We start from the raw sequence: 27208 nt of genomic DNA on the forward strand, positions 1-27208 counted from the left end.
ATGGTAGCGTTGAACTTGCTGACGCATATTTCCACTTTCTCGTCCTGCCGGCGCTACCTGCGGTTCACGGTAGGCCACAAGCATTTTCAGTTTACCGTGCTCCCCTTCGGCCTTACCAGCGCCCCTCGGGTGTTCACGAAAGTGATGGCGGTGGTCGCAGCTCATCTACGCAGATCAGGGGTTCCAGTCTTCCCCTATCTCGACGACTGGTTGTTGAAGGCGGGCTCGCCTCAAACAGTTGTTTCCCACCTCCAGACTACGGCCGACCTCCTGCACTCTCCATCAACGTGCCGAAGTCACACCTGTGCCCCTCTCAGAAGCTACTTTTCATCGGAGCGGGTCGGGACTTGACGCAGTTTCGGGTTTATCCTCCCGAGCAGCGCGTTTGGGATATTCAGGCTCTGATTCCGATCTTTCAGCCTTTATCCCGAGTTTCGGTCAGGTGGACGCTGCGGCTCCTGGGGCTGATGGCCTCCTGCATCCTTCTGGTGCATCAGGCCAGGTGGTGGATGCGGGCTCTGCAGTGGGACCTGAAGTTTCAGTGGGCACAGCATCAGGGCAACCTGTCCGACCATGTCTTGATCTCGGAGGGCACTGCGAGTCTGTTGCAGTGTGGCTCACGAACCGCGATTGGGTCAGCGGCAGATCCCTCTCGCTACCCCAACCGAAGCACGTAGTAGTGACGGATGCATCCCTCCTGAGATGGGGGGGCCACATGGGAGAGGTGGAGATCAGAGGCCTCTGGTCTTCAGCGTAGTCCCAGCTCCATATCAACCTTCTGGAGCTGCGGGCGATCCGTCTTGCAATGATGGCATTCCTTACCTCTGTCCGGGGAAGTGCAGTGCAGGTGTTCACAGACAACCCCACCTCCATGTGGTACTGCAACAAACAAGGCGGGGTGGGTCGTGTACCCTTTGTCAGGAGGCTCTGTGCCTCTGGACATGGCTGGAACTCCAGCGCGTACCCTAGTGGTTCAACACCTGGCAGGTTCCCTGAACGCCAGGGCGGACAAACTCAGCCCCCGGTGCATGATGGAACGCGAATGGTGTCTGAATTTGGACGTGGCGCAAGGTCTCTTTCTGCTGTGGAGGAAGCCTTGGTTAGATCTATTCGCCACCGAAGAGAATTCGCAATGTCATCAGTTCTGCGCGTTGGAATTTCCAAGGCGGCACTCGCTCAGAGACGCTTTTCGTCGCAAGTGGAGCTGCGGTCTGTTGTACGCCTTTCCGCCTATACCACTTCTGCCCAGAGTGCTGAAGAAGATCAGGCGAGACCGGGCCCAAGTCATCCTTGTGGCTCCGGACTGGGCATGAAGATACTGGTATCCCGAGCTACTCAGCATGTCAGTCGATCTCCCGATTTGTATGCCTCTTCAGGAGGACCTTCTGTCGCAGCAGCAGGGGACTATCCTCCATGCGAACCTAACCAGTCTCCACCTACATTGAGCGGCGACAGTTGAGGCCATTTGACTTGCCTCCTGAAGTCTGTGATGTGATTCTGGCAGCCTGCGTCCCTCCACAAAATCGGTATATGCCTGCAGGTGGAACAAATGTATGGCATGGTGCACAGCAAAGGCTGTGGATCTACTCTCTGCCCCCTTTCAGAGGTTCTCCTCTTTCTTCTTTCTCTTGCCCAGCACGGCTCTGCTCTGGGCACTATCCAGGGATATCTTTCAGCCGTTTCAGCCTTCTTGAGGCTTCCTGATCAGCCTTCGCTTTTCAAGTCCCCTGTTGTAAATAATTCCTTGAAAGGCATCACACACATGTTTCCTCCTGTTCCTTTCGTGATGCCTCAGTGGGACTTGAACCTTGTACTGACTTATCTGATGTGCGCTCCCTTTGAGCCACTTCATAACTGTCCTGTATGTCTTCTGACTCTTAAAACTGCATTTCTGGTTGCCATCACCTCTGCCAGGAGAGTGAGTGAGCTCCAGGCTCTATCTTCTAAACCTCCTTTCCTCTCTGTCCATCTGGACAAGGTTGTTCTGAGGACTCGTCCTTCTTTCCTGCCCAAGGTGGTTACAGCCTTTCATATCGGGCAGTCCATCACCTTGCTCACCTTCGTTCTGACTCCGCATCCCTCGAAAGAGGAAGAGAGGCTCCACCGTCTGGATCCAAAACGTGCGCTCTCCTTCTATCTAGACCGCACACGCCAGTTCCGGGTGGACGACCAGCTCTTTGTTGGTTACGTGGGCGCTAAGAAGGGACGGGCAGTGCACAAGTGGACCATCTCTCGGTGGGTCATCTTGTGCTTCAAGGTTTGCTATTCCTTGGCGAAAAAGGAGCCTCCTGTGGGACTGCGCGCCCATTCCACTCGAGCCACGACGGCTACTACTGCCCTGGGGTGGGGAGTCCCCTTGCAGGACATCTGTCAGGCAGCTACGTGGGCCTCGCTGCACACGTTTGCTAGGCACTACTGCCTGGACAGCCAAGTCCGGAGAGCTGGCTTTTTCGGCCGTTCCTTTCTTCAGGACTTTCTGGTGTGATCTTGGTTCGCAGACCCACCACCAGGGTTGGTATTACTGGGGTATCAATTCTATGGTAAGGAATCTAACAAAAACCTGTTTCTTTCAGATGCACAAGTTACTTACCTTCGGTAACGCTATATCTGTAAGAAACAGTAGTTAGTGTTAGATTCCTTATCGCCCCACCCATCCCCCCGTTCTGCGAACCGATATCTAGGGTTGAGGTATCTCCATGTGAGGGCCCTAGTTTCATGGCACCAGTGTTGGTTTCTCTCATGGCTCTGCGTTCCTGGCGCAGAAAGCTATGTACAGAACTGACGTCAGCGCGCGAGGGCGGCGTCTATGTACTCCGACGACGTCATCGTACTCCGACGACGTCATCGTACTCAGACGACGCCATCCCGGCGATCACGATGCCGACGACGGACGCGGAGCAGCAGTTGACGCCTACCAACGCGCAAGGGTACTGCTGACGAAAACTTTCCGGATCCAGCCTGACGCCTGTGGATATTCTAAGGTAAGGAATCTAACACTAACTACTGTTTCTTAAGTGGGTCTTAGACCATATTCAATTCGGCCACACCTTGGAATTCCTCCAAAGACCATCACCACCAAATCCAGCTCAACCTTCCCTCCCCAAACATCTCCATCTTCTAAAATTGGAGGTCAAAACAATGTTGCATAAGGGAGCTGTAGTGAGGGTTCCTATCTCACAAAAAGGGAAAGGGTTCTCCTCCTGTTTCTTGTTAAAACGCAAGAAGTCAAGGCAATGGCGACCGATCCTAGACCTCAAACCTCAACACCTATCTGCGAAAACAGTTGTTCCATATGGTCACTCTACAAGAGGTTCTTCAGCTCTTAAACCAGGGAGACTTTATGACCCCCCTCGACCTCCAAGATACGTATTTTCTCATACCTATTCATCCCAACTACAGAAAATATCTCTAATTCACAGGAGCCAGAAGCTCAAAATGTACCCCTTTCACCTCGCATCTGCACCTCACATCTTCACAAAGTGCCACACACCTGCAGTGGCCTTTCTCAGACAATACTACCATCAAGTCTTTCCTTATCTGGACGACTGTCTGGTCAAGGCACGTCTGCACTGGCATCCGCAGTAGCCTTCACGGATCTCTTCAGACCGCTAGGTCTCACTCTTAACCTAGACAAATTCAACCAACATCTGTCACAAACCATAACGTTTTTAGGAGCCAAGTTAGACACAGCGTCCTCAAAAGCATCCTCATAAGCATATCCAACACAGGAGCCACAGCTAATCATGCTGGTAAAGGTCATCCAAACAAAAAAGCGTCTTTCCGTTTGCCACTACAAATCCCTTCTAGGGATGATGTCTGCCTGCATCCCTCAAGTCTCCTTCTGTCGCCTACGGATGCGTCCCTTTCAAGAGGAAATGCACAAACAATGGGTTCAACCTCATCAAGGTCACTCCACAAAATTTGTTGGAGGAGGCAGGAACATCTTTCACTCGGTCTCTCATTTTACCCCCTGACTACTCCTCTAGTCATCACCACTGATGCTTACCTGGAGTGGCAAATGGCATCCAGATCAATGTCCGTTTCACATCAGCTTACTGTAGTTAAAAGCAGTACATCTTGCCTTGCAAGCATTTCTTCCTAGGATATAAAATTCTGTAGTGCTCATCCATACGGACAACACAATGACGGTGCACTACATCAACAAGCAGGGTGGCACAAGATCCCGCCTACTCTCCCAGGAAGTGCAGAAGATATGGGAATGCTCCATCTCGCACAAGGTGCATCTTCGAGAGGAACATGTTCCTTGGAAACAGAACACCATAGCAGACACTCTCAGGAGGTTGACAACGTCATGCCACGAGTGGGAGCTACACTTGCAGACCATGGGCAACATCTTTCTCCGCTGGGGCAAGCCAAATCTCGATATCTTCGTAAACCCCCAAACCGCAAATGGCAGTTTTATGCAAGCTGGCATCCCCAACCGGGGTCATAAGGGAATGCCTTTTTGATTACGTAGTCCGACATCTTTGCCTTCGGCTTTCCTTCAATTCCTGTCCTCCCAGGAGTCCTCAGGAAAATGAAGGCAGAACTTTGCATACTAATTCTCAATCTGTCTTGTCTGCGCCAACACTGATTTACAGAGTAGCATCTTCTCTCTCAGGAGCGTCACATTCAGTTCAAAATGTTCCCCAGTCTCCTGACAATGAACCAGCACCAGGTTGTGCATCTGGATCCCAAGTCTTTTTATTTATCAGCATGGCTCATAAGTTCCAACATCTGAACATACCAGTGAACTGCAGATAAATTCTATCCAGGGCCTGTGCTAATAGTACCAATAAGGCCTACCGCCTCACATGGAAAAGGTTTTACATCTGGTGCCACCCGGCTAAGATACATCCTCTCTGCTCTTCTCCGGAAGAAATTCTCCTGTATCTTCTTCACCTGGCACAGTCCGGTCTAGCTCATGCTTCCATCAAAATCCACTTGGCAGCCATTTCTCAGTTCAGTCGATCTCCCACTTCTCCATCACAATGGTCTTTCAGGATCAGTTTCTCATAGATTTATTCCACACGTTCCCTCCCGTAAGGACTCCGCTGTGGCAACTGAACACTGTTCTATCTCAGATGATAAAGGATTCCTTTGAGTCCACCCACAAAGCGGATATCAATTTTTTCTCCTGGAATCAGCTCTCCTTCTCGCTTTGACCTCCACCAGGTCAATTTTGTCACCAGAGGCTGGCAGACCCTTGAACTCAAGGTTGTGCCCATTCTACAACGACTGTTTCTATTTCTATGGCTTTGTTTACTGGGGTGTCTCTCCATGGAATCTGCCGAACAGCGATATGGAAGAACAGACACACCTTTACTCAATATTACTGCTTGCACTCTACAGTTTACAATGATGTAGCAGTTCTTTGACATATTTTGCAATAATGATGAGCCATCCTTATCTTCCCACCATCCGTATATTTGTTTACGCACATTTTCCATTGTTATTTATGTTTAATGATAGAAAGAGAAATATATTTTGCTTATTATACTACTATTCTTCAAAACCATGTTCTCAGGGTTTCTTACCTACATGCATATTATTTGCTACACATTGGTTTGTCCTATAAATGTACCGTTCAACTGATGCTTAATCTGACCCAAGCATGTGAATCTATGAAAGTTCCAATACTGGGAATAAGGAATAAGTTACCTACATGTAACTGTAGTTCCTCCAGTATTTGAATCTTTCATAGATTCACATGCGACCCACCCACCTCCCCAGGGAACTTGCCTTTCTTTCTCTGTAGTCTTGTTTTGTACTTGTGCTCAAAAAGTGTGAGGGACTAGAGCTTTTCACATGAGTATTTTAAGGGTTGATTCAACCTGATTGGTAAAGGCCTAAGTTTGGTCTCTTTTTAAAAAAAAAAATACTATGATATGTTACTAAACTAAGAGGCCTAGGCCTTTTCAAGTCTACAGCTATCAGCACATTGCTTTAGTTAAGGTAAAGGGGGACTCCCATGTCGACGACGGGGAAGAATTCAAGCAGGTGAATCTATGAGATATTCCAATACTGGAGAACTTTGATTCTTCAGGAAAGTAGATTGTTTCTTATACCTTATCTGAGCACCCTTTTACTGCTTGGTCTATCCTACTATGTTGCTGTTTTGTTGTTTTGCTGCGTGAATCTTTTGTGGATTCACATGCTGTTCATTAGTCCGCCATCTAGTGATTGGGTCTCCACTTTTTTGGTTCCTTCTATTTTTAGGTTGAGCTTGGGCAGTGCATGCGCTGCTGCGAGGCATGGGGTACTCGCTTATTTTCTTGAAGCTCCGCCCACTCTCCGTCCAGGCTTGTGTCATTGGCCTTCGTAAATACTGGCTTGTGATTTGTTAATAGGCTTATTGGTCCATTCTCATTACAGCCTTGTCTTCATTTGTAACCTCCCATGAGGACTGGCCCTTTTACTTTGGTTGTTACCCGGTACGTGTCATCAGCATGTGAACACTATTTTCCTTAATGAGTTTCTCCTTTTGCAGTCACGATATGCTTTCCTGCAACGGCGCCCGCTTTGCTTGCACCACTCGCGGACAGTGCTTGTTTTCTTTTGTTTCTGGAGGAAGCATGGGAAGGCTCTGTGGTCGCACACCTGCTCCCCCTGGCTTTTGATTTCAAGCGCATTGAAAACAGGCCTGTAAAGAGCACGATTGTCAACAAGCCTCTAAACCTCTGCTTTGTATCTCCGCGCGCCTATTTATTTATTTATTTATATTTTTGTTATGCTTTTATCATTACCTGCCCATGGTGAAGGGCGGGGGCAACGGGTCACTTCGGCGTTAAAAACCCACAAAAACAAGCATTTACAACGCAATAGGACTTCAATTTAAAAACCAACACATAAATAAAAGGCATTGTCATTTAACAATGCCAATAGCTCAAAATCTCGCAAATGCGAGACCTATTGCATTGCAAATGCTTGTTGTTGTTGGATGTCTATGGGTCCCCCATTTGGTTCTTACTGTGGCGTTGTACGCCCTCCCGTGGAAGCTCCCACTCTTTGTCGCCATCTTAAGAATCTTTTTTTCCGTTGGGTCTGGATGCTTGGCTGAAGGCTCCCCAACATGAGGAAGAAAAAAGTTTGTGAGAAGCTTGCCCAAGGATTGGAGGAAATTGGGAGAATACCATTGAAGAAGAGGTACCAAAGGAGACTCCTAGAGCGAAGGAGAAGATTTCCTCTGTGGTTTCAAGAATGCCTGGACAGGGGGCTCCCTGTTTGGCACAATGGAGAAGAGACTGTTCCAGTTGTGCCCGAATGGCCACGACAAATTCGCTCAAAAGGATCAACACCCAGTCTGTAACTTCTGCCTGCTGATAGATCATCGATGCGACGACTGCAGCGCCTGTGCCAGGTTCAAGTTGAAGATGCTGAGGGTGAGGGAAAAATACACACAAGGCACACTAGATCACGCAGGGACAAAAACCAACTCCATCCCTGAGAGACCTAGGTCCGTTGAGCGACGAGGAGGAAAATGTTGCAGAGGGAGAAGACACTGACCTGAGAATCATCGAAGTCATAGCCCAGATGACCAAGAAAGACAAAAGACTGCAGATAAAAGACACATCAACATCGAAAAAATATCCTGAGTCTCAAAAATCAGACTCAAAGGCGTCAAAGGGAGCCTCATCGTCAAAACACTCACCGACCAAAGGCCGGCCCAGAGACCACCCCATGTATCCCTTGAAAGGGGCATTGCAGGAGGAAAGTCTCCCGAAAAGACCTGCTTGTGGAAAAAATTACGAGGTTGAGACCCTTTGTCGTCGAAGCGAGAAAGTCTGGGGACGGGCAAAGAAGCTCAACGACCCATACGTTGCCACACCTGACCCATGCCTTAACACACCTGATTCCTCTGAGGGCTCCAGCGGCTTGGTTGACGGAGTTTGCCCCTCCTTCAACTACTGACACTCTTGCTGTGATTAAATCTTTGAAATCCGGGTCACCATCGGACCCTTGTCCAGCAAGAGTGTTAGCGGCTGTTGCCGACGTAGTTGTTCAGGAGGTATCACACTTAGTCGGCCTTTCATTTAAATCAGCCAGCCTGCCTTCTGAGTGGAAACAAGCCAAACTTCTGCCCCTCCTTAAAAAGGCTGGTGCTGATCCGGCGGTTCTGACTAACTACCGTCCGATATCGCTGCTTCCTGCTTTGGCAAAAATTGGAGAGAAACTGGCCTTTCAGCAGCTTAACAAGTTTGTGGAAAGCTCCGGAGCTCTTCATGAGGCACAGTCCGGGTTCCGTGCTGCCTACAGCACTGAATCGGCTCTTGTGGAAATCTCGGAGGCGGTCAGAGAGTGTTTGGATGGTGGCGGCAGAGCGGCTCTAATTTTATTGGACCTCTCTGCCGCGTTTGACACGGTTCCCCACCAACGCCTCCTGACCAGGCTTGCCGACATTGGCATTGGAGGTCTTGCATTAGATTGGCTGAGCTCATTTCTGTCGGCTAGATCCCAACAGATTTGTCTCCCCCCTTACTCCTCATCGGCGAGACCACTCGTGACAGGAGTCCCACAGGGCTCGACTTTGAGCCCTTTGCTCTTTAATATATATTTGACACCTTTGATTGAACTAGCAGAACATCTGGGAGCCAAAGTTATAGCCTACGCGGACGACACGCAGCTGTTGTTTACCTGGCCTGGAGAGGCGCTGGACACTGAGCAGATTCAGAACTGTCTCTCCTCAGTCTTCAATTGGTTAGCGTCTGCTCAATTGAAGTGTAACGAGGACAAGACCGAAATCCTGCTCTATGGCCAGTTCCCCCCTGATTTTCGATCCCTACTGTGGCCGGTGGGCTTTCCTGCACCATGTGCCTCTAACACCTTGGCTAAAAACCTTGGGGTCTGGTTTGGGGAAGACCTTCGCTTTGAGGGGCACATCAAGAGGCTCACTGGTGGCTGCTTTGGGACTCTGAAGTCTCTTAGAAAATTTTTCCCTTATCTGCCTGCCCCGGCCTGCGAGTCAGTCGCGAGAGCTTTAATTCTCTCGCGCCTGGACTACGCCAATGCCCTGTTCAGTGGCTCACCGGCCTATTTGATCGGGCGGCTCCAGATTATTCAAAACGCCACCGCCAGACTTTTGGGGAATATCTCCAGGCGGATCAGTGTTAGAAGTTATCTGGAGAGCCTGCATTGGTTGCCGGTACAGCATCGAATTACCTTCAAAATTCTGACTCTGGCCCATAAAGCCATCAATGGGCGTGGCCCTGCCTATCTGATGAAACGTTTCACGCGGTACTTCCCTAACAGAGATTTACGCTCAGCAGCACAACATCTGCTGCTGGTCCCGCGCTTCCAGCGTGTCCGGCTGGGAGGCCACTCTGTGACAGTAAAGGCCGCGCGCGCATGGAACGCCCTCCCTGCGGCTCTGCGTTGCATTGACGAATTCACTGCTTTTAAAAAAGCGCTGAAGACTCACCTGTTTAGAATAGCTGTCTAGTATGTTTGCTGATCTATGCTCTGCGTCTACTGTTCCCCTCTTTCCGCGCCAGGATACTCCGGAGTAATTGTGCGCGCTATAAAACAGCTTATTAATAATAATAATAATAATAATAATACGTCTCGATGAGGAAATAGTCATTGATCCTCGATCGACAAGAATGAATGGCAGAGATCGATAGGAAGAAGAGGCGCTTCGAGTCCAAAATGTCCACATTGCTCCAAGAGAAAAAGACTTTGATGCATTCTTAAAGAATATAGAATTCCTCTGAAAACTTCAATGCCGAACGACCAGGGCAAGTTGGACGTTGAAGATATCCAACCTCCCTTAGCACCTAAACCTCCGGTGGAGGATAAGGAGCTCCATGATGAGGAAGAGCAGCAGGAAGGACTGGGTATGTTGTCGGGGCTCAGAAAAGTCTGAGCACATAGAATCTCAATGGCAGGAGCTGGAGACTGACTCCCCGTTGGAAGGGGTCGACTGTTAACCGTCGAGGCCTTCACCTCCAGGTGACATTGGGATGTACATTGAGATATTCAAGAAGGCTACTTACAAGTATTGAGTGCAGCTGGGGGCATAAAGGTTTCAGACATGTTTCCTGCTGGAATCCAAAACCAGGAACTAATTCCTCCTAATACTGCATAGTGTCCTGGACCAATGAAAGGAGGCACTTAAGGAACCTGCCACTTGTAGAGCAGTGACTCCAGTGGCTGAGAAGAAATATAAATATTCATCAAAAGACCCAGCTTACATCAAGGGTACAGTACCGGCTGGATTCAATTATCACCTCTATGGCACGAAAGAGGGCCAACATACCGTCCACATCTGGGCCACCTCCTGACAAAGAGAGCAAATGAATGGACCTCATGGGCAGGAACTTTGCACGCAGCACACCCAATCAATGGCGCATCGCAAATTCAAACGCCCTCCTGAACAGACATACCGACCAGCATTGGGAGGAAATGGCGAAGCATATGAAACACCTGCCAGAGGAATACAAAAAGAGAGCTTCACAGCTGACAGAAGACTGGAAAAATATTGCCTATACATGCCTGAAATCAGCATTGGATGCAACTCACAGCAAACAGGCAATCTATGGCATGTATCACACTACGCTGTCATTCATGGCGGAGAATATCAGGGTTCAAACTGGAGATACAAGCAAATATCATAAATACATTGTTCAACAGAGAACAATTGTTCGAGAGCAGTGTTGACGAGTCCCTAAACCAACTCAAAAAGGACAATGAGACTGGTAAGTCCACGGGGTCGTTGCAGTTCAGAGGAAATATACGAAGAGGGGACGCGCCAACACGCAGGCCTACAGCGAGAGGCAATATCCAAACTGGTACGTCACACAAGGCTTTCCAGGGAGGCCGCAAATCTTATTCTTCCTAGCAGCACTGGCAGTACCAGCAGCAAGGTTGGCAGTCCTTTCGAGAAAGACCTCTTAGGGGAGGCACAAACCCAGCGAACAAGTGCCTTTTCAAAAACACCCAGCCGTGCACACAGCACCAGTAGGAGGCAGAATAAGGAACTTCCTTCAGCAGTAGAGAAGCATAGTTTCAGACAAATGGATCTTAAACATCATAAAGTTTGTAGATTGCATAGAATTGGACAAGATACATCCAACTACAGAACCAAAAAAGAAAGTCCATTCAAGGGAGGAAACATCACTTCTACTCAAGGAGGTAGAGGAATTGCTGGAAAAAAGACCAATAGAAAAGGTGTCCAGAACAGAGATCAACAAAGGAAATAACTCAACATATTTCCTAACACCGAAGGTAGACGGTTCTCTACTCCCAATTCTAGACCTCCGATTCATAAACAAGTTTATAAAAACTTAAAGATTCAAGATAACAACCTTACAGAAAGTCATCCCACAATTGCAGAAAGGGAATTACATGGCAACGATAGATCTACAGGACGCCTGCGTACACCTCCCAGTGAATACAAAACAGCTGTGTTTTTTGCTCACGGCCGGCACCGGGGGACCACAGCCCCCAGGAGACCTTGCGCCTGGGAGGCGCCGACAGCTTTGGAGAGCGCCCGGAGCCCAAGCCGCAGTATTTTGTGCTCACGGCCGGCATTGAGGGACCACAGTTCCCAGGAAACCTTGCGCCTGGAAGGCGCTGACAGCTTTGGAGAGCGCCCGGAGGCGCATAAATTCACAGATGGCTTCCCGCAGCGCGGGAGCCCAAGCAGCATTGTTTTTTGCTCACGGCCGGCACCGGTGCACCACAGCCCCCAGGAGACCTTGCGCCTAGGAGGCGCCGACAGGTTTGGAGAGTGCCCGGAGGCACATTAATTTTCAGATGGCTTCCCGCAGCGCCGGACGCGCCTGGGCAAACCCCTGGCAGACCCGTCTGCACCCGGCCGAGCCCGGCAGAGACTGGACTAGGTCCTCCCTCTTTGGTTTTTATCAGAACAAATGCTGAATTAAAGGAATCAAGCACTAGCTGGGAGACGAGGAGTCACGGTAATAAGAAAAAACGAAAATATATTTTTTAACGTCTTAACCGTTTTAATTGTATGTACACAAGACTCTGGACCCAAGCCTGGTGTTGGCATGCTAGACATCATGACCACGGGGGCTGAGGACACAGAATTTACCAGGAAGAGCAGCGCTTTCCCTGGTGAATCCCTGTTGACAGCAGAGGAGTAAGTTAGAGGCAGGGAGAACGGTGCCGTGACAGCTTCTAACAGTCAGAAGAGGGTGGAAGCACCTGACAGACAGAGGGCAAGAAAGGAGGAAGAAAGCTCAGAAGAAGCATCAGCACCATCCCATCTCACATCCTTTAAGCTTTTTTGCACATCAGCCCCTACAGCTGCACTAATGATCACTTCGGTGGGAATATCACGTTCATCTTTCAGAACACCCCCATCTTCAACACCACATAGAGAGGTACCCTCTTCAAAATTCTCTTTTCCTACAGCTCTGCATAACCACAGGTACTGTCCACAACTGAAGCTCCAGAGGTCTGTCCTCTGCAAGACCTGAGTGCATCGGTCCTTTGCACAACTCCTAAAACTTTGTACTGTGCAAACAGTTATTGTAGCCCACTTGTGCCCAACCCTCAATGAATCTTGCTATCACCACAATCCTTGATCTTCACCATCTATAAAATACTCAATGCCTTCTCTATCTGCACAGCCCTCCGTGTATATCTCCCTTGCGCAAAGGCACGACTCTGCCCTTCCACAACCTCTGGAGCATAGCTTTCTGAACACGTTTTGAGACGCTATGCACTGCTGACCCTACAGCCTACTTTGTGTACACAATGTTCACACCCTCTCTATAACCCTCATGTGTCTCTTCACAACTCTTAAAGTTCTTTACTTAATGTAAACCATGCTGAACTAACTTGAGAATGGACTGCTTAGACATTCTTCCCTGCTGAGGCTGAACAATAAATGATGGAAATTACCATAGGCAGTGCATGGCTCATCACCTCTTAATTGTAGATCTGCTCCATGCAGTGATGTAAAGGTTCCTCCAACCACCATCAAGGCGCCTAACTCATTCATGTGACCACTTGCCATTGGCATTTTGCTCTCTCTACCCTGTAAGTAGTACATGTTGCGAAGGTAGAGTCAGCCTGGAAGGTAAAGCAAATCACGGAAGAGGATGTGGAAAATGTAACATTCTCCAAGTGGTATGAGCCTTTTATAGTAAATGTGACTTGGATATCGAGGTTGAGGTAACCTTCCCCTCCAACCAAGAGAGCGCAGTATGTTCCATAACATGTGACACAGCTGACTAAAGATAGACTAGGTCAGCCACATCCCATGGTGGGTGATATAGCAAACAAAATCATGGATTGAGGCTTCACTCCCACATGTCTGCACCCTTGCTTCTAAGGTGTATATCCTGGCTCTGATAGTTCCTCCTCTCTTTCTGGTCCTCTAATAAAGTGTGAACGTTGCATTTTAAATTTCACAGTTAATTTATTTTATAAGAATTCAGGTCACAGTGGATCATATTTTCCTGTCTTAATTCAGGATTGCCAAGTTGGTAATTAATTTGGTTGCTTTACTTAAAATCCTGATATTGTTTTGCTTTTTTGCAAGTGCTTTAGAATGGTGTAGCAGTAGTGATTTGTGCAGTTAAATACTCTCACATCATAATGTTTCTGTAACCGTTTCAAATAACAGTTTGTAATCAGTTGAATATGTTATTCCAGGTGTCATTGTAGGAAAGTAGGATCTGCTTCTTATGGTTACCCCCACTTTTTACTTGATGTTGCACTGTTTTGACTAGCCTGACTGGGATCCTGCTAACCAGGATCCCAGCCTATCTGCTTTCTCCTTTAAATTGACATACATGTACTTTGGTACACTCCAGATTGGATACTGGGGTACCCTTATAAGTCCCTAGTATATGGCACCTATCTACCCAGGGCGGATGTACGTTGTTACAACGTATGCCTTTACCACGCAAGTCTTAAAACGCAAGTCGTTACAACGACTTGCTTTGTAGGGTGTGGATTTAGGAATCTTATAATTTTATATTCCAACACCAGTCCCCGTAACAGTAGGGAAGGTGTTGGAATATAAAATTGCAAGATCACTTATCCCACAGCGCCATCCAGCGCAAGTCGTAGTAACGACTTGCATTGTAATAGCTGCGGGGAAAAGGCACTGCGGTGTAAAAACCGCGTCGTAAACGATGTTCCCCACCCAGGGCATAGGTACCCCAGAGGCTTCCCATGGACTGAAGCATGTATTATGCCACCCATGTGAGGCCATGTAAAATGGAACTACAGGTCTGCTACTGCAACCTGTGTAAGTTGGTGATTGCACCACTTACTTTAGATATAGGTTCACTATATCTATTGGTCACTACACTTAAAACGTATAAGTCACCCCTATAGCAGGCCTTATCAATCCTGAAGGCAGGGTGCTTGGTTTTATGTGAGAGGGTGCCCCTGCATGAGCAGAGCCTCTCTGCAGCCTTCGGACACCATTCTCCCGGGTGGTCTGTGACTCAGCCTGACATATAGGTAGAGGTGCATTATAACCTCACGGTAAATGCTATCTTGAAAACGGCTGCATAGAAACATATCGTGTTTGTATCAAACACCTTGGAATCACACCTCCACACTGGTGTGGGAGGTATGATTCCAACCTTCAGAAGTGAGCTTCGTGGGGTCACTGGTCTATCCGGTGCCAGCCTTCTCGACCCGAACAGCACAAAATGGATGCTGCTGGCTAGAGACGCATTTCTGCCCTCCTGCTGCTGAGCCAAGCTCGAGCAGAGGAAGGCAGCACAATAGGCATCCTGTCACAGGGAGGTGTGACCACCTCTAAGACAGGATTTAGTGTATTGAGGCTGGGTGGGTGCGCTCTGAGAGTGCCTGAAAGTCTGCACCTGGGGCACATTTGGTGTCCCTGTGCAGAGCCCAGTTCAAACCAGTTCTATGAGCCATTAGCTCCTGCTCCGGTGCGAAACTGGACAAAGGACATGGGAGTAACCTCCCCTCTGTCCTGGCCCTCCCCTAGGAGGGTCCCCTGAAACTGTCCAACCCTCTCTAGTGGGCACAAAAGGGCTTACCTGGCTGTAAGACTTTAGATTTTACGTTGACAAGGTTCTACAAGCAGAAAGCACTGACCTTCGACCGTCTGGTCACTCTGAACCTCGACTGGGCTTGACTTTGTCCCCCTTTCCGTCCGAACCTTAGTCTGTGCCCTTGCTCCATACAGGCTCCGTGCAGGACCTGTGGTGCACTAAGGACAACTGAAGAATCTCCCTTGGAGTGAAGGAGTCACTCTTCTGCCCTAGCAGGCACCTCAACGCAACTGACCGGCCTTCTGCTCCTGAGCTCCTAAGGACTCCGAAGCTTTCAGCCACACAGGTGGTTGGTTTCTAAAGGACCCTGAGGTCGATATGCCCTCTCAGCAAGTTTGAGGCCTGAATCCCTCTTGGGGACTGCATAACCCGAACCCCTGTGCACTACGTCCATTTGCAGTTGAATATGCTTGTTGGCGATTCCTGAGCTTGTGCATTGGACTCCGTGTAGTCCTGACCCTGAGCAGTATTTTCACCAGAAGAACACTGGCCTCCTCGCACCAAGTGCTCTGTGTGCTGGTACTTTGCAAACTGGCTCAAAGGTCCTCTTGCGACTCCTGGTCCCTTCAGCCTGTGGGTTCCCCTGAGGGTCATCTTGATTTCTTTTGGCTCTTCGTGGTTGCTCCAGATGTGCCCTGACTCGCCATTGCTTGGTGAGTCCCCTGGACCTTACTGGTCCACTCCGTAACCTGCTTGACCTTCCTGTGTGGGTTTCTTTTGCCAAGGCTTGTTTGTGCTCCACCCGGACAACGACCCCTCAGAACTTGACATCCTTTGTGGAACAGCTCGCATCTGGCTCCTTGTCGTCCTCGACGTCTCCTGTTCCTCGTGGCTGCAGAGTCAAGCATCGCTTCTTCGAACCTGAAATCGGTGGACATTCATCTACTGAGCCCCTGGTCACTATGAAGTGACCCAGACTCTGTTCCCTCTGCTTTTGGGTTACTTCCTTCCAGAATCCAGGCTTGGATTCCTCCGGACCCTTTTCACCTTCACTGCAGCAGTACTTCTTCACAGCCCTCCATTGAGAACAACGGCGGTTTCGGACACCATTCCAGACCTATGCACCCGGCTCCTCTGGGACAGGTAACTCTGGTACTACGGTATCTGAGGGTGGGGTGGCTCTCTAACATCTTAAGATCCAAAGAGTTTTCTCGAAGTCCTCTTAAAAGGACCCTTAAACTATAAAATTCCATCCGCGACTTCCCCATAGAATTGTATGGAGCCAGCCGTGGTAGCACACTGCACCCGTCCTCCGTCGGATCCCTATCCTTGGGTAGTTCCTTGGGGTCCCAGCGATTTTACGTGCTCCAGACCTTGTTTTGACTCAAGTAGTTATTGTTATACCACTATTCTAGTATATGGTTTGGTCTCCCCCTGGATCCCACTGTGTAGTGTTCTAATTACAACTGTTCTATTGATCTCGTATTGTGTGCTTTGTGTTCCATCCTTGTGTAGAGGATATTAGAGAGTGTTGTATTAATGAATGCATATTTTTGTATAACTACTGTGTGGTTCTCCTTCATTTAGTTAATTCAGAAGGTGATATTCTGGTAAAACAAGCTGCTTTACATTCCATCAAGATTAAGCCTGAAGGCTGCCCTCCACAGCTACCACTAGGATAGCTTTCTAAAGGTTATCTTTGACCTCATACATCATAAGGGTCGTTTGGACTGGTGCAAGGTGCCCACTTTAATTAGTTGACATCATATACCAGGCCAACTTCACACGGTCACTACCTGCCCCTAGTTTGACCTTCACAAAGGTACATTACAGCACCAACGACACAAGCTGCTGCTTACATGTCTAAGTAATGAGAAGCACAACCTGAAATTCTTAATTTGTACAAGCTTAAAACTGTCCCCCTGCTCTTTAACAGGCAGAGTTAACAGATGACTTCCCCATGCAGAGGAAGGTACATTGAACCCCATAGTTAGAAGGAAGTGGAGATTCCAATGGAAAAAAAGGACTGATTGAAGTAGGTTTGCTCTTTAGTGCCATTGTCAGTGATATTAACTAACACATCGCTGGAAGGAAGAGTTTGTTGTTCTTGTGAGACCATTGATCTTCCAGACACTGCTGTAGAGGTCTCAAACAAAATCTTGCATTACATCAGGACAATAGAAGTGCAGGATGCAAAGGACCATAGGAGACTGACTTTTGACATGCTGTTCGATTCAAAATCTTCAGTACAAGATGTAATTTCTCTCAGATTGCTGACACTATCTCGAAAAGGAAACGCTCTTCCTTGCACTAGTTCTCAATTGCTTCCATATCAGTTAGAACCGGAACCGGAAAAGTAATCAACTTCTGAAAGTTTGGAACCGAAACCGAGTAACAGTGATTTTGTTGTCTGGAAGTCCAGTTCAGTATTTTTGTGAACTGTGCACCATTATCAGCCAGTCTTCTAGGCAAGGGGTAAATGAATATCCCTTGCTCTCAAAGGAAGGGAGGTACTAAAAAGTATGAGGGACCAATTTTAGACCAAAAGGAAGTACAGTGTATTGGAAGTGTGCTGTTCCTACTACAAACCTTAGGGACTTCTTGTGCCTTCTTGATATTGGAATGTGAAGGTAGCGGTCTCGTAGATCTACAGTGCACATCCAGTCGCCTTGTCTGAGGTGAAGGAACATGTGATACAGTGCTAACATATGAAATGTTTCCCTTTTTAGGTTTCGCCTAAGAGAAAGCTGCGCACTGCGCAGCTTTTCGCGCAGGCAAAAACCTAATGAGAATACTATGTGGCTTGGGAATCCGCCCACTGTTCCATGGCTAGCTCCATAAATGGAGGCTAGCCATTGGAACAGAGATCTGTCCGTCATGGCCAGATCAGATTCGTGGGCGTTCCCGCGATTTCTTCCCTCTCCACCCTTTTCTGATCGTCATCGCGGTGGTGGGCGTGTTTATTTTTTTCTTTCAAGGTTTGTTTTGTTCATTCCGCCAGGTCGACCGCCGTCGGAGGAAGTCCAGTTCGTCTTTGCGTGTTTCGTTGTGTCTCCGACTGCATTCTGGTCAGGCTTGGTTTGTCCGCAGCGCTGATCTCTCGCTGCCTGCTGCGGGTGAAACGTATAGGCATGTATAATGGAAGAGGCTTGAACAATCCTGGGTGGGAGCTCAGCTTCGGCGGCTCATTCCACCCGAACTGTGCCAGCCCCAGTCCCCCACAGACCCGTACCTGCCTCCAGTCCCTGGCTGCTCGCTGTTCCTCCCGCACACGTCACTGGGCCGCGGCGGTTGCCGGGCGACTGACGTGCATTGCGCGCGCCGTGCCCTGGTTGTATGCGAGCGAGTGTGTGCATCTGCTGCTCCCGCCGTTTGCACCATGCCTAACACCGTACCCCCGGGCACCACCGGGGAGCCCCGCAGGGGGCAGCGGAGGCGGCTCTCCGGGCCCGCGGGAGCTCCATGTAGCGCCACCACCTCGCAGCCCTTCTTGGGCTGCGAGGCGGCACTGAGAGGTGAGTGCGGGGACGATTAGTGTCAGAGCATAACTTGTATTAAACTCTCTGGGGAGCACCTTCCACACCCCTTGAAAACGCAGTTGCCAGCAACCTCAGCTGGGCATCCCTGCTGGTGGGCATCTCCTCTACCATGTGCCCGCCAGCTCCCCGGCGTGCCCTCTTCCCATGCCTCTCACTCTTAGTGCTAAGTGAAGGATGCGGAACCGCCCCGCGCTTTGCAGTCACCCCTCGGTGGTGTGTGTGGCGCTCCAGACCACGGCAGCCTCCGGGAGTTGTGATAGCGGCCCTGGGAGCACTTCTAGGCTGCCAACCTGCACGCATCGGGTGCCCTGCAACGGCTCTTTGTACGGTATGCGCCGCCAGATGCAGCCTGTGTCCTGCTTTAACCTTGTCTGTCACACGGATGCTGATGCTGATGCTGTCGCCCTGTCTCGTTATCGCGCCCCACAGCTCAATGCTATTGCGCACCTATCAGAAACATGTCACTTTAGCGCTCGCTTGAATCCCAGCGTCTGAGCATTGTGAGCCTTTGCAGCCTGGGACTGGACGCTAGCTGCCTGAAGCGACAGCACGAGAATACCCGCTGCTTGCCTAGCATCTTCCAGCGCGCCTCTACAGCTTACTGCCTTTTCCAGGATATGTGAATGCATCCAATCACAGTGAAAGCTGTAACTCCCTGATCTGTCTCAAAATGTATTTCTGTTTTATTTATTGTTTTATTTTTAAAGTTGTATATAGTGCTAGCTTGGCCCGTAGGTATCGGAGCGCTTTACATACACACTGTAAAAAAACAGACGGAAACAATACTGTACTGCGTTTATCTATTTGTTTTAGAGTACACGGTGTATGCACCCATCATTCGGATTGTCGGGTTTTTATGGATGAATTCCTGGCACTTCTCAAATAGACTGTAGCATTGTCATTGACGCACTGCCAGCACTCCTAAGGTAGGGCCGTGTCTGTTTTGTTCGGGTGGTGCCAGGATTTCTCAGCAGGAAGTTTAAGTGGAAGCGGTGATGCAATTCAACTGCAGTCCAATGCAAATGGTGAGATTGCCATATCTTGTTGATGGGGCTACAATACTTTTAATGGCAGAGTACCTATTCTTCACGGTAAGGCAGTGCTAGAACTGAAACAACCGCAGTACACCCAAGCAAGAATAGCATTGCTAATGGCAAAGCCAATACTTTTAAACGTGTAGTACAAGTACAGCTATATTAATCGGGCGAGTAGCAATATTTCTCTCTCCATTGCTGTGCATCCGTTAATGCAAGACTGAACGTTAACCAGACCTGTATTACTGTTAATAGAAACGCACTGGCTATTTGCTGCTAGACTCTAATACTTTTAGTGGGACCGTTTCAGTAATCCCCAGTAGAACTATAATTATTTTTATGGGAGAAAGCCAGCTTTTATCGGAGAGACTGTAATACCTGTCAAACGCTAGTTTTTGCTCTTCTCAAATCTACTGCAATGCTTGTATTGAGTGTTAACATTTCTCCACAAGAATACAACTTTAACCTCATGCGCGCTAGCGGAATTCCGCTCGCACGCTGAGATTTTTGAAAACGCACTTTACGTGACGAGCTTGGCTCGTCATCAGCATGCGAGGAGGCTACGCCATGACGAGCCCAGCTCGTCATCAGCGTGGAAGGGGTTAAATTGCGTAGTACAAATACTGGCAAGCGTTTCTGAAGTAAATTTAAAGGAGCACTACCAGCACTCACTGACAAGACTGGAAACGTTTAAGGCGGCCAGTACCCATACATCCCAGCCCAATTGCGATACTTTTAATTGATAGTATGAACGCTTGTTAATGGGACTGTACCACCCTGCCGGTTGGGGGGTGGACAATATAAGCACTAATCTACGGAGAGGTATTACTTTCAACATGATGTTATAACACTTCTCTCCCTCACTGGGGCGTATTCAGTTGAACCACCCTTTCAAGAGGACATCAATACTCTTAATGTGCCAGTACTAGCCTGGATCAGGGGTACGAGATTGCGTGAAGATACAAGCTGAGGAGAGCAGTAACCCCCCCCCCCCCCCATGACACACCCCCCATGCCCCCCCCATGTCCCCCCCCCCCCCCCCCGTCGGAGCTGGGATCGAGAGCCTGCAGGCGTGCGGTCTAAGTGTTGAGTGGGCTAAGGAACTGCTTCTGGAGGCCACACGAGCGCCTGGTTGTGCAGTGAATAAATAGCATATAAAGAGCTCGGGCCTACGTGAGGTGCACTGGCCCTGCCAGCAGGGGGAGTCTGGAGATGGTGACTGCGGCGGCTACAGTGAAGGCGGGTCCCTGTGTACCCAGCGCCGGAGGTGGTGAGTGCGGCGCAGCCTAGCACAGGTTAATGGTGGCAGAGGCGGATGAAGGCCGGGTGCGGGCGGCGTCCTGTGAGCTGCAGAAAGGTGCTGGGGGGCGTGGGTGGCGCCGGAATTCACTGCGTGCGGCAGCACCTATATACGCATTGAAAACAGACACGCTTTGCGCCCTTAGTTTTAACCCCTTACTCCCTCCACACACTCACCTTTGCTGGCTCTTGGAATTATGCTCTGGGGCTCTGTGTGTGTCTGGCTCTGTGTGGGTATCTGGCTCTGTGTGGGTGTCTGGCTCTGTGTGGGTGTCTTGCTCGGTGTGGGTGTCTTGCTCGGTGTGGGTGTCTTGCTCGGTGTCGGTGTCTTGCTCGGTGTGGGTGTCTTGCTCGGTGTGGGTGTCTTGCTCTGTGTGGGTGTCTTGCTCTGTGTGGGTGTCTTGCTCTGTGTGGGTGTCTTGCTCTGTGTGGGTGTCTGGCTCTGTGTGGGCGTCTGGCTCTGTGTGGGCGTCTGGCTCTGTGTGGGCGTCTGGCTCTGTGTGGGCGTCTGGCTCTGTGTGGGCGTCTGGCTCTGTGTGGGCATCTGGCTCTGTGTGGGCGTCTGGCTCTGTGTGGGCGTCTGGCTCTGTGTGGGCGTCTGGCTCTGTGTGGGCGTCTGGCTCTGTGTGTGTGTGTCTGGCTCTGTGTGTGTGTGTCTGGCTCTGTGTGTGTGTGTCTGGCTCTGTGTGTGTGTCTGGCTCTGTGTGTGTGTGTCTGGCTCTGTGTGTGTGTGTCTGGCTCTGTGTGTGTGTGTCTGGCTCTGTGTGTGTGTGTCTGGCTCTGTGTGTGTGTGTCTGGCTCTGTGTGTGTGTGTCCGGCTCTGTGTGTGTGTGTGTGTATTTGTGTGTGGGGCTCTGTGTGTGAGCAATGCCAATAGCTCTAATTTTTCCAAAGGCGAAACCATTGCATTGTAAATGCTTGTTATCCCTCTTATTGACCTTGCGTAGGATCAATATGATTCTGAACTTTCCTGTGTGCATTTGTTTCTGAACCAGAAAATATCTTTAATATATCTCCTTTCCTTTTTGTGTTTCAGAGAATGATTTGATTGTACACTTATTTTTAAGTGTGGAGCTTTCCTATCTTGGGGTGACCGATTGAACCCTTGAGATTGGCTTTGGTTGAATCAGCAATGGTATTGCCTTGAGGCATAGAGAGTAGCCATGCTTAACTATAGTCAGCACCGACCTCTCTTTTGTTATTTTTCCACTCTTCCAGCTGTAAAGATACAACTCCCTCACTGAAGTGAAGAAAAGACAGTAGGGTCCTTGAGGCATCACTGGTGGTTGCTGGAGGGCTGGTGCCTCAAAGTATTTGAAGGCTGAATCTGAGTCATCTTCTTGTTAGATCATGTCTCCTGTATTAATGATATCTTGGGCAGCGATCTTTTAATTGAAATCTTTAACTGTACGGCGATGAATGTTGAGCTTTTGTCTTTCAGAACATTGTTTTTCATAGTTCACATTATTAGTTCCACCTAGCACACATAGAATGTACCCATGTTTAGAGTAAGGCCAGCATAGCTAGTATATATGAAAAAGTATTGGAAGCCTTACTTCTTTAGGAGGATCGGATGTCTAGAATGTCTAAGTAAAAAAAAGCGTAAACATAACCAGAGTGTCTTTGCTCTCTTTCAATTAACGGTAGTCAACCTTTCCAAAGTTTTTTTTAATTTAAAGTAGGGATGGTTTAACAGAAATTCCACTGGGGTGTTATATTATGTCCTCTTGTTTTTTGTTCTTTTCTCGTGTATCTTCATAGCCTCACTAAGAAGTAGAAGCAGCTCTGAAAATATGATACCAGTAATGTGACGTCAACCAAATTTAATATAGTGAATGTCAGACTCTGGACTGCTTGCATGTCAGTTGAGAGTTGATTACATATTAGGTAGTGACTCTACCAATTAGACTTGAATCGTTCTTTGTGGACCCTGTCTTACCACTCCTCTGCCTCCTTATCCTTTAGTACTTTACCTTTGCTTCTTAATTTCTCTAATATTCACTATGACTATTTGCTGGTAAGGAAAGGCCTAAAGAACTCACTCCTAAGCAGTGTCTCTCCTCTGCAGCCCACATGTCACCTCTCTCTGAACCATACCCAAGCTGTTCAGTGGAGGGACTGAAGGATGAAGATGGGTAAAACTAAAATAGAGCTTGTTCTCAGATATTGAGGCATAATGGCCTGACTCCATTATCACTCAAGCCCTGGATGTTTGAGCTACCAACCTTGATTACATTTCATTGCAGGTACATTTCTAACAGCACCAGAATAGACATAAATGATGCATAGGTATCTCTTTTACCAATTGGGTAGATTGTATCGTTGCTGAAAGTCGCTTTCGCTTTTGATGGATGGCCAATTGTTCCTGACTTCAGATATAGCAGTCCATACTTGAGGTTTTGGAGAAAACCAGCCTAGCGTTAGTTTTGTCAACTTAGTGGCATAAATAAGAAAGTCCGAAAACACAATGCTTGGGATTAAAGAATGAAAGGCTATGGTGAAGATAGGGACTCTCTGAGACGACCAACAGGACTGAACCTATATGTAGTTGTGGACCTACTTCATAGTATAGGTAAACTGGGCCTTTGTTTTTTGCCTAGTCATTCCCCGGTTGGTAGTTTCACATTTATGCAAGATCATTTTATTTTTCCTGTGCTTTTTTTTAAATCCAGAAAGCAGTCCAAGAAAGCCGTAAATATTTTGTAAAAACAGCGAGCAGAAGCTCTGTTCATGCATGTGCCAGTTGCTTGGCATCTAAACACCCCCGATTCTACCTTGAATATAACAGAAGGCTCTTTGTTCAATTGAGCACACATCTGCCAAGGACATACTCTACGAATGGTCAGATGATTGATAAAAACAGAACTCTGGCGTCGTGTGAAAGCCTAAGTCGGTGATTCGAATATTCTTTTAGCTGCAGTTGGTGACATTTATTTCAGTAAAAACGTTTTATTCCCGTTGGTGATGAATTGGAAAGACTGCTTTCATGAAAAAGGTCATTAGGAATTGCTGTTTCCTTAAAATCTTGCCAGTAGCCCGTATTACCTTAAAAAAAGAATAATCCCCGAAGAAGAAATGCTCTAATTAAAAACCCTTTAAGCTTCTGTCGTTATTCAGGAGAGATTTAATTTCGAGGTGGTGCTTTTTTTAGTACATCACTGACGTGAGCATCTTCGTACCAGATCAGCCACCTGTCCATGTGGCACGTCATCTTTATACATTTCTCCACATAGCAGCTTCCCTTTCTATAATACACGGACAATTGTATGTTTTTCTTTGTGCGGGCCTTTACTTCTTCTTGAGAGGACTAAAGTCCTCCGTTGTTTGATAGCTTTTTTCCCCCCAGATAGCAGATGGTTTCATTGGACCAATCACAACATATGTTTTTTCATTGGAACTGTTGCGGTTACTAAATTTGTCTGCAAATTTCCTATGACAGAAAGGCTTTATAGCCTCAGTTCTTTAGAAATGATTGAGGTGAAGGACAATGTTGTCAGCAGTGGACTTAAAGGGGCCCATGGCCAAATGCTAAATTCTGATGACAGCCTTTACAACAAAATGGGGAACATTAGCAGTGATATGAAATATAGTTTTATAAAGCGCAATAAAACTTTCAGGTACCAATAATCAACAGAGTCCAGCCAGCAATGAAGTAAGGTAACTATAGTGAGAAAAGACATCAGGGAGTCTGCTTCAGAAATGTAAGTGGGCAGGGTGTTCCACAACTTGGCAGCAGCAACTGAAAATGAACGTCCTCCCCATCTCTCCTTTCTAAATCTGGGCATCATAACTTTTTTAAGGTGAGCAGATCTAAGAGACCTACGAGGTGTGTACCAATAAAATACAGCATTTAATTGGCTAGGGCCTTTCCTATTCAAAGCCAAATGACAATACATAGAGCCTTGAAGGATATTCGCTTTCCAACTGGAAGCCAGTGAAGAGAGTGGATACTGTCTCTAACTGAGAGCCTCTTGGGGATGTTTAGGATGAGGCTGACAGCTGCATTCTGTAGAACCTACTTTTAGGCCTAGTGTCAAGTTGGGGTCCTGTCCCTTTGGAGAGTAGGACCCCTCTCTCTTTCTATGGAGAACCTGAAGTTTATTCAGGGAACACCTGTTAATATTGAGGTAGAGTACGTTACAATAATCTAGCCGTGGGGTGATTAAGGCAATAATTACTGATGGGTGCAACTTCGCAGGGATGTAAGGAAAGACCTTTTTATAAATGATTAGTTAAAAACAAGTACTAGTAATACGTCTCACCTGTGTTGCAAAGCTCATAGTATAGTCAAATATAACAGCAATCATTTTTGCTGCCTTTACTGAGCTGGAGAGTGGTCCACAGACTTCCGGCCACCAGAAGTTAGTCTAGTTAGGTTCCTGGGACCCAAACAACTCTGTCTTGTCTGTATTCAGCTTAAAAGAGTTGTCCCTCATCCAGCAGCTAATGCTAGACATACAATGGTTGAACCTCTCCGACACTGAGGTCAGGTTTTTGAAGATGGGGACGATAATTTGAGTATCATCAGTGTAGGATAGTGCTCGAAATCCGAATGATCGCAGAAATTCAGCCGGCAGGGGTGAGGAGAGGGGCATACAGATTGAATAATATGGGGCTCAAGGGCGAGCCCTGAGGCACCGCCCAAGAAAGGCTTAATACCTCTGCATTAAAGTCACCACAGCTGATAGTCTGTACCCTGTTAGTTACAGAAGAATGGTGTAGCTGCAAGGCAGTTCCGCTAACCCCTGCCCACTGCAACCGTTGCACCATTCAAACTGGGTATACAATATCAAAAGCTGCTAACAATCCCAGTGTTTTGGCACCTTGAAGTAGAGGACTCATCTTTAGTGTAAGACTGCTAATAATACTCTTACCTACAACAGTCACTATAGGTGTATCTCTGGGAGCACACATACAGGAGGAGAGGCCAATATGGGAGGAGAGGGCCATAATTGTTGTGTGAGCTTCGATCTCAAGTCCATACTTAGTAGAAAATGTTTCAAGGTCCTGACCCTTGGGCCCCAATTAGAAGTAGTTCGTAACAATTTGTGGTAGGTGAATTCCTGAAGTCGTGTAAGCAGAATAAAAGATTTATTCTTGCAAGGACAGCCTGAGCAGAGAAAGTGTGGCTTTCCCCTGACCAGCCAGACAGCAACTGCCATGGTTGAGAATCTCCACACCACACTGGAATGTGGAACGCACTGGGCACAGTGCTCCACACTCTACAATAAACATAGAAGATCACAACACAATTCTTGTTATTCCTCTGCCTCTGAGTTACCTTTACAGGGGTGTCAGTAATTCCCAGGGTGGAGAAAGAACTGGAATTAGCGTTTTTGGGGAGTAACATGCGAAAATCGAACTTCCCTACCGTGATACTCATGTTTTTCCTGACATTCTACCCTGTGCAGAATCTATCATTTAGACTGGAAAGGCAGCTCCCATCGCTGTTGGACTTATTAGGCGACTTGTAATGAGTGATTTTGAGATGTAATTCTGATCCATATGCTGAAATTAGACTACCAGTTCTACATGTAATCTACTCTTGCATTGGTTTCATGATTGTTGCAAAAGTTTGTTCCGTTTCAGGCAAGTAATATTTTTTTTATAAAATTCTAATGTTTGATACGACGCTTTGTCTACCTTTGCAAAATTGTTTAATTTTTGCCATGGTTTGCATAATGCCTTTCAGTTTGTAGGTGTTAACTTTTTCTCGAGGCCAACATTCACTCTCTTTACTCCCCTCAAATCTCCACTAACAAACTGTTGGTGGAATCTTTTTTTGGCACCCTTATCGAGTACAAAACTGTTAGCACTGAGTAATCTTTCTATTGTATTGTAATTGCATTGTAATTGCATTTATATAGCGCTGACGAGGCGTCGAAGCGCTTTTTCGGCAAGTAGCACGCTACTCCGGGATCCATAGAGGATTATTGTTGAATATTTATAGTGAAACGTGCAAGTACATTTTAAGTGGTGGATAGGTTAGTCAGTTAATTGGATTTGGAATGATAGCAGAAGGATAGAGGAGGACAAAGGTTTGTATTTATATAGCGCTTGTTGACGCACACTATTCAGGAATCCTACAAAGGGTAAGTGGTGAATTAATATGGTGAAATATGAAGTATTTTCAGTGGTGGATATTAGTCAGTTACTTGGAGTGAGAAGGTTAGCAGAGGGATAAAAGGGGAAGAAAGATTTGCATTCATATAGCACTCGTTACCTCTGATGGGTATTCAATCGCTTTTCTGTCGAGTAGCACGCCACTCCGGAACCCATAAAGGATTACTGTTGAAAATTAGTATAGTAAAAAAATATGAAGTAATTTGAGTAGTGGATATGTTATTCAGTTATTTGGGTAGTATATTAGTATAGTTTAATATGGAAT

At 47.6% G+C, this 27208-nt stretch overlaps 1 protein-coding gene and 1 pseudogene across 2 annotated transcripts in view; both read left to right on the forward strand.

Annotated features, from left to right (window-relative positions):
• LOC147749014 (cyclic AMP-dependent transcription factor ATF-7-like) overlaps window positions 1-27208 on the forward strand; it is a 730865-nt gene that overhangs the window by 447192 nt on the left and 256465 nt on the right. The window lies entirely within an intron of this gene.
• Window positions 7233-10960, forward strand: LOC147749015 (uncharacterized; annotated as a pseudogene).

The sequence above is a fragment of the Lissotriton vulgaris genome, chromosome 1_1 (assembly GCF_964263255.1).
Source record: "Lissotriton vulgaris chromosome 1_1, aLisVul1.2, whole genome shotgun sequence".
Lineage (NCBI taxonomy): Eukaryota > Metazoa > Chordata > Amphibia > Caudata > Salamandridae > Lissotriton > Lissotriton vulgaris.